Raw genomic sequence first — 17,326 nt, 5'->3', positions numbered from 1 at the left:
AAAACACCTGCCTTAAACTACCAATAAACATTATGCATGTATCATCCAGTGATACCTCCTACTTTGGAGTCATTACTAAGACTTATCAGGGAACTGCTCTCTCTCTCGTTTGAGCAACAGGTTATTTTGGCGACCTGTCTGGAGACCTAACAGACACAATCTATTAGCTAAAAGGGTAAGATATATGTTCTGCTCTTCTACAGATTTTAATAGTAAAATTAAGACAAAGGGATCATAATCCCATACTTCTTATGTAATGTGGGCTCTGGTTCCCAACAAAGTTTGATTCCAATTGACAGCTGGCTTTAGAGGAATCTGGTTTTGCCTTCTAACTTTATGATTTCCTTTCTCAACATATTATGGTTAACTTAAAACAACTCATTTACGCCTGATTAAAAACCAGTCAGCTAATTAATATGGACAAGTTTGTTGATGTCTGTAGAAACAGCCAATAACTTTTTCAAGTTAATATTAATTTACAGTTGTCATTAGGGGTGAATAAATTTATCTAAAAGAAAATTACTAAAGTGAAAATTTTAATACTGAATATAACTAAGGACTTATTTTACTGTCATTTGCTCTCAGTGGAATCTGAAAAATATTTTAAGTTAAAAGTTAAAACTTAAGTTAACTTAAGTCTTAAGTTATCTTTTAACTTAAAAGATAACATTCATCATTATATACGCCTTTTTAAAGTTAGCATGACATTAAATTATGATCCTAAGGATTATCCTGATCTGGTTATCTATAATTAGAAAGAGAGGAATTTGTGATTTTTTTTTTAACTCTTTTTCCTAGAGGCCCTGCTCAAAACACAATTTTGCTTTGGTGGGAGAATATCACTGAGTCTTTTATGTTTCACATTTCCAAATGAACACCTATTAGTTATTTATTTTTACTAAAAAGGAAAATCCCAGAAGGGAGTTGACAAATAGCCATTGGAATTAAATGGATTTAAAAATTTTATATATTGCAAAGGATGCAATAATTAAACATGCAAAGGAAAAAGACAAACTACTATGATTGACAAAATATTCCTGATTGTTTGAAAATATTTTCCGCACAGTATTGTATGCTCATCTACACTATTTTGCCAGATTCCAGAAAATGGTGAACAGAGCTGTGTAAAGGAGACAAAACACTCTATTTCATTGTTTTACAAGTCAGGTCCAAATAATCAAAGGGATATAAAACTAAGAAAAATAAATCACATTGAAAACATATTTTAGCCTTACTTGTGTACATTATTGAAGAGATTAAAAGTTTCATCCACTGATGAGGGGTAAGTAGAGGGTATTTCAGGCAGTACCCTTCATTTTTTTCAAATCTCAAGACAATGATTCTCCACTAGACAGGGCAGGAGAGGCTCTTACACGTCTATCCTTCACATAGCCAGACACATAACAAGCAATAATAAATGTTTCCTAAGAAATATTTGTTAACTATCATAGAGCTCTGACACACTCCAGTCTTGTATTTTATAATTCCATGAAAAATAATGATTTTCAAACTGTATGCAGAAAACTATAAGGCACTGATGAAAGAGATTAAAGATGATACAAATGGATGAAGAGATATATCATGTTCTTAGATTGAAAGAATCAATATTGTGAAAATGACTATACTACCCAAAGCAATCTACAGATTCAATGCAATCCCTAACAAACTACAAATGGCATTTTTCACAGAACTAGAACAAAAAAATTCACAATTTCTATGGAAACACAAAAAACCCCAAACAGCCAAAGCTATCTTGAGAAAGAAAAACAGAGCTGGAGCAATCAGGCTCCCTGACTTCAGACTCTACTACAAAGCTAGAGTAAAAAAGACAGTATGGTACTGGCACAAAAACAGAACTATAGATCAATGGAACAGGATAGAAAGCCCAGACATATACCCACGCATATATGGTCACCTTATTTTTGATAAAGGAAGCAAGAATATAAAATGGAGAAAAGACAGCCTCTTCAGTAAGTGGTGCTGGGAAAACTGGACAGCTACATGTAAAAGAATGAAATTAGAACACTCCCTAACACCATATACAAAAATAAACTCAAAATGGATTAAAGACCTAAATGTAAGGCCAGACACTATAAAACTCTTAGAAGAAAGCACAGGCAGAACACTCTATGACATAAACCACCACAAAATCCTTTTCACCCACCTCCTAGAGAAATGGAAATAAAAACAAAAATAAACAAATGGGACCTAATGAAACTTAAAAGCTTTTGCACAGCAAAGGAAACCATAAACAGGATGAAAAGACAACCTCAGAATGGGAGAAAATATTTGCAAATGAAGCAACTGAAAACGGATTAATCTCCAAAATTTATAAGTAGCTCATGCAGCTCAATATTAAAAAAAAACAAACAGCCCAATCCAAAAATGGGCAGAAGACCTAAGTAGACATTTCTCCAGAGAAGATATACAGATTGTCAACAAACACGTGAAGGGATGCTCAACATCACTAATCATTAGAGAAATGCAAATCAAAACTACAATGAGGTATCCCCTCACACAGGTCAGAATGGCCATCATCAAAAAATCTACAAACAATAAATACTGGAGAGGGTGTGGAGAAAAGGGAACCCTCCTGCACTGTTGGCGGGAATGCAAACTGATACAGTCACTATGGAGAACAGTATGGAGGTTCCTTAAAGAACTAAAAATAGAACTACCATACAACCCAGCAATCCCACTACTGGGCATATACCCTGAGAAAACCATAATTCAAACAGAGTCATGTACCACAATGTTCACTGCAGCACTATTTACAATAGCCAGGACACAGAAGCAACCAAAGTGTCCATCGACAGATGAATGGATAAAGGAGATGTGGCACATATATACAATGGAATATTACTCAGCCATAAAAAGAAACAAAATTGAGTTATTTGTAGTGAGGTGGATGGACCTAGAGTCTGTCATACAGAGTGAAGTAAGTCAGAAAGAGAAAAATAAATACCATATGCTAACACATATATATGGAATCTAAAAAAAAAAAAATGGTTCTGACGAACCTAGGGGCAGGACTGTAATAAAGACACAGACGTAGAGAATGGACTTGAGGACACGGGAAGGGGTAAGGGTAAGCTGGGACAAAGGGATAGAGTGGCATGGACATATATATATTACCAAATGTGAAATAGATAGCTAGTGGGAAGCAGCCACAGGGAGATCACCTTGGTGTTTTGTGTCCACCTAGAGGGGTGGGATAGGGAGGGTGGAAGGGAGATGCAAGAGGGAGGAGATAAGGGGATACATGTATATGTAGAGCTGATTCACTTTGTTATACAGCAGAAACTAACACACCATTATAAAGTAATTATACTCCAATAAAGATGTTAAAAAAAAACAATGATTTTCACCATTCAGAATATGGTACAGAAAAATTTCACATGTAACTCAGTTCATGTCCTTAGCTATGTATTATAGTAACAAAAGAACTAGACTGAAAGCTGGTAAACTGAGGTTTTTGTCACTATTAACCATTCCCTTGAGTAAAGTTTACCTCTCTAACATACACTCTTCTCACTTATCGAATAAGATTGGATAAAAGAGAATCTTTCAGCTCACCCCTTCTGCAAGGGAGCTTGGCTCCTAACAGCTCTAGTGAAAATTAGGCTGTTTCACACTAAACTGCTGTCAAAAGTGACAGTTAAGTAATGATGTTATTACTGGCACCTCAAGTGATTTTAAGTACTTTTTAAATTAAGTAAGATTCTCAAAACTCTCCTAGTAACCAAACACAATATAAATGGCTTAGTTTCTATATGGGAAAAAAAATCTATGTTCAAAATTACAATCTAAAATCTATCAACATAATATTTTATTCTTTTGCAATTGTATATATTCCCATGTAGCTCTGTCAGCAGAATTTATAGCTAAACAAGTCAAAAATCATTTCCTTAAACATCAGTGACCCAATCAATCAAAATTTCATCCTATTTGTTGTAGTCTACGTAATAAGCTGTCCTTTCTTTTTTTACAGAAATATAGTTGATTTACAATATTGTGTTAGTTTCAGGTATACAACATAGTGATTCATGTTTGGTTTTTTGTTTTGTTTTTGTTTTTGGTTTATGGTTTTTACAGATTATATTCCAGCATAGGATATTACAAGATATTGGGTATAATTGCCTGTGCTATACAGTAAAACCTGGTACTTATCTATTTTATATATAATAGTTTATATCTGTTAATCCCATACTCCTAATTTGTCCCTCCCCCTTTTTCTTCTTTAGTAACCAGAACTTTTAAGCTGTCTTTTCTTAAATGAACAATTATGTTCATATCATAGAGGTTTAACAGGTTGAATCTACAAACTTAATACATATTTAGTTAGTATTCTATTTGTTAGGATAAAATGGAAAAAATTAATCATCGTACCTTTATGAGCTTTTTGTTTGATTTAGCTAAGAAAAGGGGATCAGTCTAAACTTTAATTCATAAAGTCTTTTCTAGATTTAAACATTTTTATGATAAAAAGTTTATTTTTTTAAACTTTTGAATGTATTAATGTATGCATTTCACAATAAGAAACAAATCTCTAGTCAGAGCCTAATAGTTTAAAATAAAAAATCTATTCTTCTTTTAATAAATAAATAAAATATACTTTGAAAATAGAAATGTGAGGTTAAGATGAGTTTTCCATGCATCTACTTAATTCAGAAGATACTGAATACCTGTACAGGCTAGGCAATGATGTGGTTCAAATCAGAAGGATGTATGTTGCCTGAATTAAATTGCTTAGCAACTTATTACTAAGAAGGTATGATATGCAGACATTATAATGAGCCTTTGATCATGTTAACTTGGAGTACAGAAGGAAAGATCTAGAGGTATGCTAAGCTGATTTTAAACTGAAAACTGACAAAACAGTACATTCTTGAAGATGCAGACACTATTACTAAGATATGAGATATCGACCTGTAACTCTAAGTAAGAGATAAAGCCAAATCTTTGTAAAACTGGACTGCCACAAAATTCACAAGGACCCCCTCCTTTGGGGAAGTGAGGGATAGAAATTTTTCTGGGACTTGCATTTTTAAAAGTTTGCCAAGTCCTGAGAAAAGTCCTAGGGCTGGGCTACACCAGCTTGTTAGCTGGCAGTGGTGAGCAGATGATTACTAAAGGGTGCCAGCTGTAAGGGATGCACTTTGAGAACAAGAAAGGTACAGGGATTCCAAGCATCCTGGAAAGCCCTGCTAAGCCACAGAAATGGCAGTGCTGAGGCTTTGAATATGTGACCCAATTGTTTTCAATGGTTTGGGGAGGGCCACCCTGATGTACAACAGCCTCCATTCCTAATGTCAATGCACAGAGAAGGTTGATACTGACAGAGTTGATTAGTGCCAGGGAACCCTAATGGTTGGACAAGACTCCTCTCATTCACATGCACCAAGCAAACCTTTTTATTTATTTATTTATTTATTTATTGCGGTACGAGGGCCTCTCACTGTTGTGGCCTCTCCCATTGCGGAGCACAGGCTCCGGACGCGCAGGCTCAGCGGCCATGACTCACAGGCCCAGCCGCTCCGCGGCATGTGGGATCCTCCCGGACCAGGGCACGAACCCATGTCCCCTGCATCGGCAGGCGGACTCTCAACCACTGCGCCACCAGGGAAGCCCAAGCAAACCTTTTTAAATTAAAACACCCCAGGGAACATTTTTCACAAGTACTGAAGCTTCCGTTCCCCTTGTTTCTGACCACAGAGGGTTCATGGTTGTTCATTCATAATGGGATTCTGTCTCAAAGTTTTTCAGATCACAAATTCACCCTAAAATCAAGGGGCCCACTTTAAGTTGATATAAAACATTTCTTTCAATCATACTATAAAATGTCACCCTCAGTTTTTCTTCCTTTCTTCACTACAATTTTCTTTACATGGAATGTGAGTTTTATGTTAGAGACAGATTTACACAGATACTGAGATAAATTAAGTGAAAGTAGATTACAAATCTGAATTTAATATCCACTAATATTACTGAAAAAAGAACATTTGGGTGATGTCATTTTGTCTGCTTTCAAATCCTGTTTTGACAGAGATGAGTAATGTCAAAGTGGGAATGTGATCAGATTAAGTTCTTTCAGAAGTTAGTTTTCATTTAATTTTTTTGTTAAGACTGTATACATTTATAATCATTGACTAAAAGTTTTAAACCTGAAGGGAATTTACCTGTAATTTAGCACATAATTTCCTTTCTACCATTCATCACTTTTCTGCTGCATTATCTAGAATAGTTGAAAATTTGCCCCACCTTCCACTGTGTTAAACACAGTTTGATGTTACAATGTCAGGTAAGGATTTGAAGAACACACTTTTGAATATCAGCAGCGACGGCTGCTCTGAGGCAAGAGAAAAAATACTCCAGATATCTAAAATGCTGAAAAAGTGTTCATGTATCAAGAAATCTGTTTTTAAAAACAGGTTGGCAAGTTTGATACATTTATAATATTAGATTAAACAATTTTATTGGCTTCTTATTTAATATTTAGTTGCATCTGTGTATGGGAGCAAGACATGGCAGGTGTACTGGAAGGCTCTTAACGTGAAATTAGAGAGAGAGGATCTTATTTCCCAGAAAAATGTATGGGCAGGGAAGGCAATCAATTTCCACTGGCAGAGGGTTTTCAGATTCAGTGCTTTCCTGACATTTCATTGTCACTACCTCCAGCCGGTAAGAGAGCATTTCATTGGCAAATGTTTATGCCTATTGGTATGTCTTCGGGGAAAGTTTTATTTACACTCTGAAAAGGTTTACATTTTTTTTGTAAAAGGCAATAGAGTATTTCTCATACAAAATCATTATGGAGAAGGTTATCTATTGCTGAAGCAGGCTGATGCTGGGGATTACTATGGATGACAAAGATCATGATCCAACAGGGTTTGTATCTTATCTACATCAGATAAATATAACTGAAATGACTATTATAGGGTAGAATTTTGCTCCAAAGCAGAAATTCAATACTAAAGGACCCAAATTGTCAGTGTTAGATGGTAGATAAAGGAAGAAAAAAAGGATAACCTCAAGCTCAATTCCCATTCATCAATATATCATTAGTTCCTCTTAACAGAGCTGTCTCCATGCTAGAAATCTCTCTCATGAAAAGGCTCCTTTCTGAAACTTCAATATATCTCTTGGAATGTGTTCATGAAGAAAGTACAGAAGGTATACATTTTTTTCTTTGTGAGTAAAGGAAAACAAAGAGGTGTCCTTTATAAGCTACAGTGGGAGGTTTTCTGTGAAACTAAGGAAGCAGATTAACTGGCCATAGGGCCCTGCCTAATAGTCCTCATGAAATATTCAAATAAATAATAATTGAGAAAATGCCTGGAAACAAAAATTGTCTACTTTAGACAATGTGCCCAAGTCCCGGGTAGGGGCAGGATGGCAGTTCACACTGAATGCACCTCCTATAGGGATTGATTCAAAAGTCCATTCTTTATCTAACCCTCTAGGCCAGGTCTGAAGGGCACTGACCAAACATGTTCCCTAAACCCTGTTAAATGAGGGAAATATAAGCCCAGCAATTGAGTTCTAGTGCCTTAATGCAGTATCACCACTGCCCAGTAAAAGGCTGCTATTCAAGTCCATGTAATTTATCTCCAGATCAGCCAGATTCTGAGCCATTTCTGCTTCCCCTTGTTCTCATTAATTCTTCTCATCCTATAGTCATTTAGAAACTGCAACAGAATTTAAAGACTGGAAGAGCATAGGAGCACAGTGTCCAGAATTCATGAATAAAAAGCTAACTGCTGAGTGTTCTGTTGCTTATTTAGGCCAGTGCTCCTCAAATTATCTTTTGTGAAGAAACAGTTTATTCATTTTTTAAATTTCCAATCTGGGGCTTCCCTGGTGGCGCAGTGGTTGAGAGTCCACCTGCCGATGCAGGGGACATGGGTTTGTGCCCCGGTCCGGGAAGATCCCACATGCCACGGAGCGGCTGGGCCCGTGAGCCACGGCCACTGAGCCTGCACGTCCGGAGCCTGTGCTCTGCAACGGGAGAAGCCACAACAGTGAGAGGCCCGCATATCACCACAACAACAAAAAATTTCCAATCTGTTTCTGTATAAAACTTTAAAAAATTACAGTAAAAATGAATCACTTGGAAATTAAACTAATCACCCATCATACAAAATAAAAGAATTTCTTTTAACTGTTAGATTCAACAGACATAAAATTCTTCTAATTGTGATTTAAAAATGGTTTCAAAAGCCTTACTTTCCATTTCTTTACTGATCTTTTGTAGACCCTTAGCAAACATTTTACAAACTTGCACCAGTCTGTGAACCACACTTGGAGTAGAACTGAATTAGACAATTCAATACTCAGCACAGGAAAGTCTGTATCAGCCCAGTACTTTTTTTGTTTTGTTTTGTTTTCATGAAATGACTGCTTGGCAGGGGATTCAAGCAGAATTGATGACATCTTCTTTTCCTTCAGGTTTAGATATGAAAGCCTGAAGCTGTTAGCACCCCAATGGAAAGGAGCTGAGGATACTCCAACCTGCCAGTCTTTTGGGAAGCACTGGGATTAGATAAATTTCTTGCAGAGTATATAAGAAACACTAGGACAAAGGAAAGCAGGATATTTCTCCAAATCTATGAGGAAGTTCAACTTATAAGAAATATGATTTCAGGGCTACCCTGGTGGTGCAGTGGCTGAGAGTCCGCCTGCCGATGCAGGGGACATGGGTTCGTGCCCCGGTCTAGGAATATCCCACATGCCGCGAGGCCCGTGAGCCATGGCCGCTGAGCCTGCATGTCCGGAGCCTGGGCTCCGCAATGGGAGAAGCCACAGCAGCGAGAGGCCCGCGTATAGCAAAAAAAAAAAAGAAAAGAAAAGAAATATGATTTCAGAAGTCCACAAAAAAAGAGAGAAATAACACAGGTAATTTTCAAATCAGGAACAAAGGTACACAAAAAATAACATGATGAGGTGAAATTCAAGGATTTGACTTAAGAGAAAAAGAATAAAATCTGGAGTAAATTTATAATCCGTTAAAGTTAATAAAATGAATAGCCATTGGGGAATAAAAATCACTATCAGTTGTGTTAAGGATAAACATGTATGTTATTCTAAAGGAAATAAAGAGACGAAAATAAGAGAAGATGAAAGATGTAGAGGAAAAAAAATGCAGATCCAGTCTAGGATTTCCACATTTTCCTGAGGAATCGATAAAACAGAGGCTTATAGATCCAAAGGGCTAAGTTTCAGGAAACTTTCTAACTAGGTAGTCAATATAAATATTGGATAAATGGGTAAATGATTGGCAACAGAAAGACAATTCTTCCAGTGACTTAGGTTAATCAAGTTGAAGCAACTACTTAGCTAGTCTCTAGAAACACCCTATTGAATTAAAATAAAAGCAAAGATGTAAGTAACATTCTAGTAACGCATGTGATGTACACTCTATTCCCTCACCACAAGTTAGTGGTCGGGGAGGATGGCCTATGGAAAGGAAATGTGCAAACACACACAGGCTCAACAGGAATGGCCCACATGATGTCAAAGTACAAAGTGTCCACTGAACTGTGCCATTTTGGTTTGCTTAACCTTTTTGTTACTTCCAGTGCCTGTAGCCAGCGCCTGGGTCACTAGAGAAAGCTCCAGAATTTCTTTTAGAAGCAGCTTAAGAGCAGACATATGGGCGTTTTTCGATTAGTTGCTGGTAACTTATGGAAGAAGGACTAATGGAGACTTTTTGTGGGCACCTTCTTTACCTCCCCCAGAGCTTTTCTTTGGCACTGTCACTGGAAGAATGACAGAGACATATTCTGACACATCTCCATTTGTCCATGTGGGACACCCTTCCTGACTCTTCCACACTCAGGCCCCAACGTCTCCCCAATGTTTACATGGTTCCTATTTATTACTACAGATTATCTGAACACTAGCCCATTTGGTTATACTTCAAACCACTTTTATTTCTGATGGCATTCAGTCAGTATGCAACATTCCTCTAGGTATTTCCTTTCATAAAAAGTATATATTACAAGGTAAAAGTAAAAATGAAGGAAAAAAACAACAACAACAAAGGCTTGCTTATAGGAAGTCATTACATGGGCTTTTTGGGGAAAATGTGTGTGTGGGTAATACTGATTCGCCCACAGTATATACTGCTGCTCCCTTTGGATCAGGAGCCTGCACGCCTGAAAAAGTCTGAATAAGGGTAGTTGTGGCCTGACATTGGTGTTTCCTGCTGGAAGTTACCTGGCTCATGACATTTACTTCATCACTGCTCTTCTTGGCCCCTTGCATCACAGGTATAATAGAAAAGAGAGAGGATAGTGGAGGGTCTAAATGGGAGGAAGAAATTTTGTAGAAAGAAAACACTATTAAAAGTATAAAATTAGGGTGTGGTCAGGAAAACCAAGTAGTCCAACTAGGTTTCATGTGGATTACTGGGAGTCAAAACAAATAAATGATAAAAAAGACATACTGGGAAAGGAGCATATTGTACAGGCCATATTCAATGTCACACCAAGGAGTTTGACACAGACACAACAGACATTTCTGTGCAAAGAATATTTGGACTAAAGTGAATTTAAGTGAAGAAATTCCTAAAAAATATATTACCCTTTACATAAGACTACTTGTGTTAAAAAGGAAAGAAGTGAAATATTCGAAAGGATGTTTTTTAAGTGAGAATAAATAATGATGAAATTCCTTAAAAAGAAAAATTTCTACGAGCACATGTCTTATTCACAACACATTTACAGGGATAGGGCAGAAGAGCCTAAGTTTTAGTAGTATCTAATAACATCATTTGATAAATAGCCTAAAAATGAGATCTTTGAGGAAAAGGCTAAATATATTTAGCTATTGTGTTCTAAATGGTAAATATGACTAAAGGCCAAGGGTAAAATATCTTGTATAAATGGAATTACAAAAGTCTCAATGAAAACTAATAAAAGCTAAATCAAACTACTCTGGCAAAAACTGGACATTTTAAAAAATACTAAACAAATGAAAATGGCAAGATTAATAGTAGCAGAAAAAAATGCAAGACAAAAAATAAATAAAAGGGAAGCTAAAAATGAGCCAAGACAGATCCATGCAAATGGAAGGATTTGCCCATCTGACAAACAGTGCTGGGAGAAGACAGAATGTTTAAAGAACATGAAAAGAGAGTCTTTGTATTGGTATTTAATTGATATTAATTAAATCACGGTGGAATAAAAGCAAGAGAAAATGATAGATGCACAGAATCTAAAGTTCTCTAGTATATAGAAGGAAAGAAAGTTAACATCATCAGTAAAAAAATTACTTAAACTATATATTAAAATTAGATTGTGTAAAGCACAAGTGAAAGATTTCCAAGGCATTCACGCTCTGAGCCAAAGCCAATTTTAGAGACCTTTCCAATGTCCCTCCAACTACAAGAGCCACTCATTGTATTTAACTGTACTATATGAGGAGTCATTCTCTTCTGAAGGGCAGATTATATCCAAGTAGGCATCTCACACATTACCTTAAAAAGGGAAGAGAATGTGACCCATAGAGATGACAGGATCAAATTCCAAAGTAAAGAACTTCAGTAAGTAGCAGGAAGTCGTGTAGCTGTTACACCAAATAGCAGAAAAAAGTGACTGAGTACCCAACCAGTCCAACTATTTTATAGCGAAGACAATTTTTCCTGCCATTTTTGTTGCCACCCTTAAACATGTTGCATACACAACAGAGCAACAGAGCCCAACCAATTAACATACCAAAATGATTGGAAACATGTTTGACCAATGAAATCAAATAAGACCATTTATTTGTGATCTAGCCAATCATTTCATGATTATCTTGTAAACTAGCAAACAAAATAATGATGTTTAGTTAAGATTCTTTCATTAGGGCTTCCCTGGTGGTGCAGTGGTTGAGAGTCCGCCCTGCCGATGCAGGGGACACAGGTTCGTGTCCCGGTCCAGGAAGATCCCACGTGCCGCGGAGCGGCTGGGCCCGTGAGCCATGGCCGCTGAGCCTACGCGTCCAGAGCCTGTGCTCCGCAACGGGAGAGGCCACCAACAGTGAGAGGTAAGTGGCCCGCGTACCTCAAGAGAAAAAAAAAAAAAAAGATTCTTTCATTAAACAATGAAAACAACTATTATATTGAGAAGAAATGTGAAAATAAACCATGTGTCTTCAAACAAGAAATAAATATAAACAGCCCTGTATAAAATTAAGAAAAGGAGATGAAAGGAGGGCAAACATTAAAATGTCAGGAATTTAATATAACTTAGTCTAAAATTTAAGAGTACATGAAATGATGATAAGATGAATGAAGACAGTGAGAGGAAGATATTAATGATCATGAAATCAAATACAGAAAAAGGAGGTTTTAAAGTGTAAGCATAATAGGAGCACCTCAATACATACGGCAAATACTAACAGCCATAAAAGGGGAAATCGACAGTAACACAATCATAGTAGGGGACTTTAACACCCCACTTTCACCAATGGACAGATCATCCAAAATGAAAACAAATAAGGAAACACAAGCTTTAAATGATACATTAAACAAGATGGACTTAGTTGATATTTATAGGACATTCCATCCAAAAACAACAGAATACACATTTTTCTCAAGTGCTCATGGAACATTCTCAAGGATAGATCATATCTTGGGTCACAAATCAAGCCTTGGTAAATTTAAGAAAATTGAAATTGTATCAAGTATCTTTTCCGACCACAATGCTATGAGACTAGACATCAATTACAGGAAAAGATCTGTAAAAAATACAAACACATGGAGGCTAAACAATACACTACTCAATAACGAAGTGATCACTGAAGAAATCAAAGAGGAAATTAAAAAATACCTAGAAACAAATGACAATGGAGACACAACGACCCAAAACCTATGGGACGCAGCAAAAGCAGTTCTAAGGGGGAAGTTTATAGCAATACAATCCCACCTTAAGAAACAGGAAACATTTCGAGTAAACAACCTGACCCTGCACCTAAAGCAATTAGAGAAAGAAGAACAAAAAACCCCCAAAGCTAGCAGAAGGAAAGAAATCATAAAGATCAGATCAGAAATAAATGAAAAAGAAATGAAGGAAACGATAGCAAAGATCAACCAAACTAAAAGCTGGTTCTTTGAGAAGATAAACAAAATTGACAAACCATTAGCCAGACTCATCAAGAAAAGAAGGGAGAAGACTCAAATCAATAGAATTAGAAATGAAAAAGGAGAAGTAACAACTGACACTGCAGAAATACAAAAGATCATGAGAGATTACTATAAGCAACTCTATGCCAATAAAATGGACAACCTGGAAGAAATGGACAAATTCTTAGAAATACACAACCTGCCAAGACTGACTCAGGAAGAAATAGAAAATATGAATAGACCAATCACAAGCACTGAAATTGAAACTGTGATTAAAAATCTTCCATCAAACAAAAGCCCAGGACCAGATGGCTTCACAGGCGAATTCTATCAAACATTTAGAGAAGAGCTAACACCTATCCTTCTCAAACTCTTCCAAACAATATCAGAGGAAGGAACACTCCCAAACTCATTCTACGAGGCCACCATCACCTTGATACCAAAACCAGGCAAGGATGTCACAAAGAAAGAAAACTACAGGCCAATATCACTGATGAACATAGATGCAAAAATCCTCAATAAAATACTAGCAAACAGAATCCAACAGCATATTAAAAGGATCATACACCATGATCAAGTGGGGTTTATTCCAGGAATGCAAGGATTCTTCAATATACGCAAATCAATCAATGTGATACACCATATTAACAAGTTGAAGGAGAAAAACCATATGATCATCTCAATAGATGCAGAGAAAGCTTTCGACAAAATTCAACACCCATTTATGATAAAAACCCTGCAGAAAGTAGGCATAGAGGGATCTTTCCTCAACATAATAAAGGCCATATATGACAAACCCACAGCCAACATTGTCCTCAATGGTGAAAAACTGAAACCATTTCCACTAAGATCAGGAACAAGACAAGGTTGCCCACTCTCACCACTCTTATTCAACATAGTTTTGGAAGTTTTAGCCACAGCAATCAGAGAAGAAAAGGAAATAAAAGGAATCCAAATCGGAAAAGAAGAAGTAAAGCTGTCACTGTTTGCAGATGACATGATACTGTACATAGAGAATCCTAAAGATGCTACCGAAAAACTACTAGAGCTAATCAATGAATTTGGTAAAGTAGCAGGATACAAAATTAATGTACAGAAATCTCTGGCATTCCTGTACACTAATGATGAAAAATCTGAAAATGAAATCAAGAAAACACTCCCATTTACCATTGCAACAAAAAGAATAAAATATCTAGGAATAAACCTACCTAAGGAGACAAAAGACCTGTATGCAGAAAATTATAAGACACTGATGAAAGAAATTAAAGAAGATACAAATAGATGGAGAGATATACCATGCTCCTGGATTGGAAGAATCAATATTGTGAAAATGACTGTACTACCCAAAGCAATCTGCAGATTCAATGCAATCCCTATCAAACTACCACTGGCATTTTTCACAGAACTAGAACAAAAAATTTCAAAATTTGTTTGGAAAAACAAAAGACCCCGAATAGCCAAAGCAATCTTGAGAACGAAAAACGGAGCTGGAGGAATCAGGCTCCCTGACTTCAGACTATACTACAAAGCTACAGTAATTAAGACAGTGTGGTACTGGCATAAAAACAGAAAGATAGATCAGTGGATCAGGATAGAAAGCCCAGAGATAAACCCATGCACATATGGCCAACTTATCTTTGATAAAGGAGGCAGGAATGTACAGTGGAGAAAGGACAGCCTCTTCAATAAGTGGTGCTGGGAAAACTGGACAAGGACATGTAAAAGTTTGAGATTAGATCATTCCCTAACACCATACACAAAAATAAGCTCAAAATGGATTAAAGACTTAAATGTAAGGCCAGAAACTATCAAACTCTTAGAGGAAAACATAGGTAGAACACTCTATGACATAAATCATAGCAAGATCCTTTTGGACCCACCTCCTAGAGAAATGGAAATAAAAACAAAGATAAACAAATGGGACCTAATGAAACTTCAAAGCTTTTGCACAGCAAAGGAAACCATAAACAAGACCAAAAGACAACCCTCAGAATGGGAGAAAATATTTGCAAATGAAGCAACTGACAAAGGATTAATCTCCAAAATTTATAAACAGCTCATGCAGCTCAATAGCAAAAAAACAAACAACCCAATCCAAAAATGGGCAGAAGACTTAAATAGGCATTTCTCCAAAGAAGATATACAGACTGCCAACAAACACATGAAAGAATGCTCAACATCATTAATCATCAGAGAAATGCAAATCAAAACTACAATGAGATATCATCTCACACCAGTCAGAATGGCCATCATCAAGAAATCTAGAAACAATAAATGCTGGAGAGGGTGTGGAGAAAAGGGAACACTCTTGCACTGCTGGTGGGAATGTGAATTGGTACAGCCACTATGGAGAACAGTATGGAGGTTCCTTAAAAAACTAAAAATAGAACTACCATATGACCCAGCAATCCCACTACTAGGCATATACCCTGAGAAAACCATAATTCAAAAAGAGACATGTACCAAAATGTTCATTGCAGCTCTATTCACAATAGCCCGGAGCTGGAAACAACCTAAGTGTCCATCATCGGATGAATGGATAAAGAAGATGTGGCACATATATACAATGGAATATTACTCAGCCATAAAAAGAAACGAAACTGAGCTATTTGTAATGAGGTGGATAGACCTAGAGTCTGCCATACAGAGTGAAGTAAGTCAGAAAGAGAAAGACAAATACCGTATGCTAACACACATATACGGAATTAAAAAAAAAAAAAAAATGGCATGAAGAACCTAGGGGTAAAACGGGAATAAAGACACAGACCTACTTGAGAATGGACTTGAGGATATGGGGAGGGGGAAGGGTAAGCTGTGACAAAGCGAAAGAGAGGCATGGACATATATACACTACCAAACGTGGGGTAGATAGATGGTGGGAAGCGGCCGCATGGCACAGGGAGATCAGCTCGGTGCCTTGTGACCGCCTGGAGGGGTGGGATGGGGAGGGTGGGAGGGAGGGAGATGCATGAGGGAAGGGATGTGGGAACAGATGTATGTGTATGACTGATTCACTTTGTTATAAAGCAGAAACTAATAAAAAAAAAATACCCCCCAAAAAAAAAAACCAAATGTAATGTGGGGTCCTGGATGGAATCCTGGAACAAAAAAAGGGCATTAGATAAAAACTGAGGAAATCTGAATAAAGTATAGGCTTCAGTGAAAAAAATAAAAAAAAAAATTAAAAAAAAAAAATAAAGTGTAAGCATATTTAAATAGCTGTATTTTAGTTACTGCCTCTCAACTCTGACCTCTAATTCAGACACTCTGAGCAAATTAAATGACTCGATGAAGCCAGAAGTTAAGACTATTTCTTTAGTAGAAAGCAAATTTTAATGGCTGAAAAATAATCAGAGTGAGATGCAGCTGCAGCAATCAAGTAATTTTTAAAAGTAGTGCTGTTGTCAATGGAAAAGCAGTCCATAACTTGCAGGGAGAGCATAGCAAGAGAAAGCTTAATTTATAGTGAAGCAGAAGAAAAATTACAACGACAGTAGTCAAGAGGAGAAAAATGAGTATAACAAATAGGGTAGGTCCACGTTTCTATGCGTCTACCCACAGAATAGTAAAAAAGGAAAATAAATATGGTCTGAGATTAATAACCTTCAAGAAAAACAAATATATTTAAAACTTTACACATATTTAAAAATTTACAATCATTTTCACATCAAGTTCTAGAAGAAGGTTCATAAGTCCAAAAGTCAAACTAAAAGGATACAATACATATGAGAAAAAAAGATGTACAGAGAACTACATTACCAATTTTAAAGTGAAATTCAAAGTTTTCATTCGCAATTATAGTATGTGCATGTTTAGAACATTATCAATAATGGAAAATAATACCTTAAACTTTCTTCCTCACCACCCAATCATACACACTGGTGCAAGGCAGATACAGAGTTTGGAGGTGGTGAGAACTTAGTTGATAAAGCAAAGCATAAGCTTTGGCATCAGACAGACTGGAATCAATCTAGATCTGCCACTTCCTAGTGGTGTACTCTGAGTACATCAGTTAAGTCTCACTGTTCTCAGCCTTAAAACAAAGATGATAACCCTACATTGTAAGACAGCTTTATGGCTTAAAAGCAATAGTGTACGTAAAAGAGCTACAAGCCATGCCAGGCACATGGTAAGTGTTGCAAACCCATGACCAGCCAGCCTTAACTCCCTCTCCTCTTCTTCTTAGAATAGCACAACTGAGGAGCAGACAGTGACCCA

Source organism: Mesoplodon mirus (genome assembly GCF_964341445.2).
Source record: "Mesoplodon mirus genome assembly, chromosome: 5".
Classification (NCBI taxonomy): Eukaryota; Metazoa; Chordata; class Mammalia; order Artiodactyla; family Ziphiidae; genus Mesoplodon; species Mesoplodon mirus.
Note: the sequence above shows the minus strand (reverse complement) of the source record.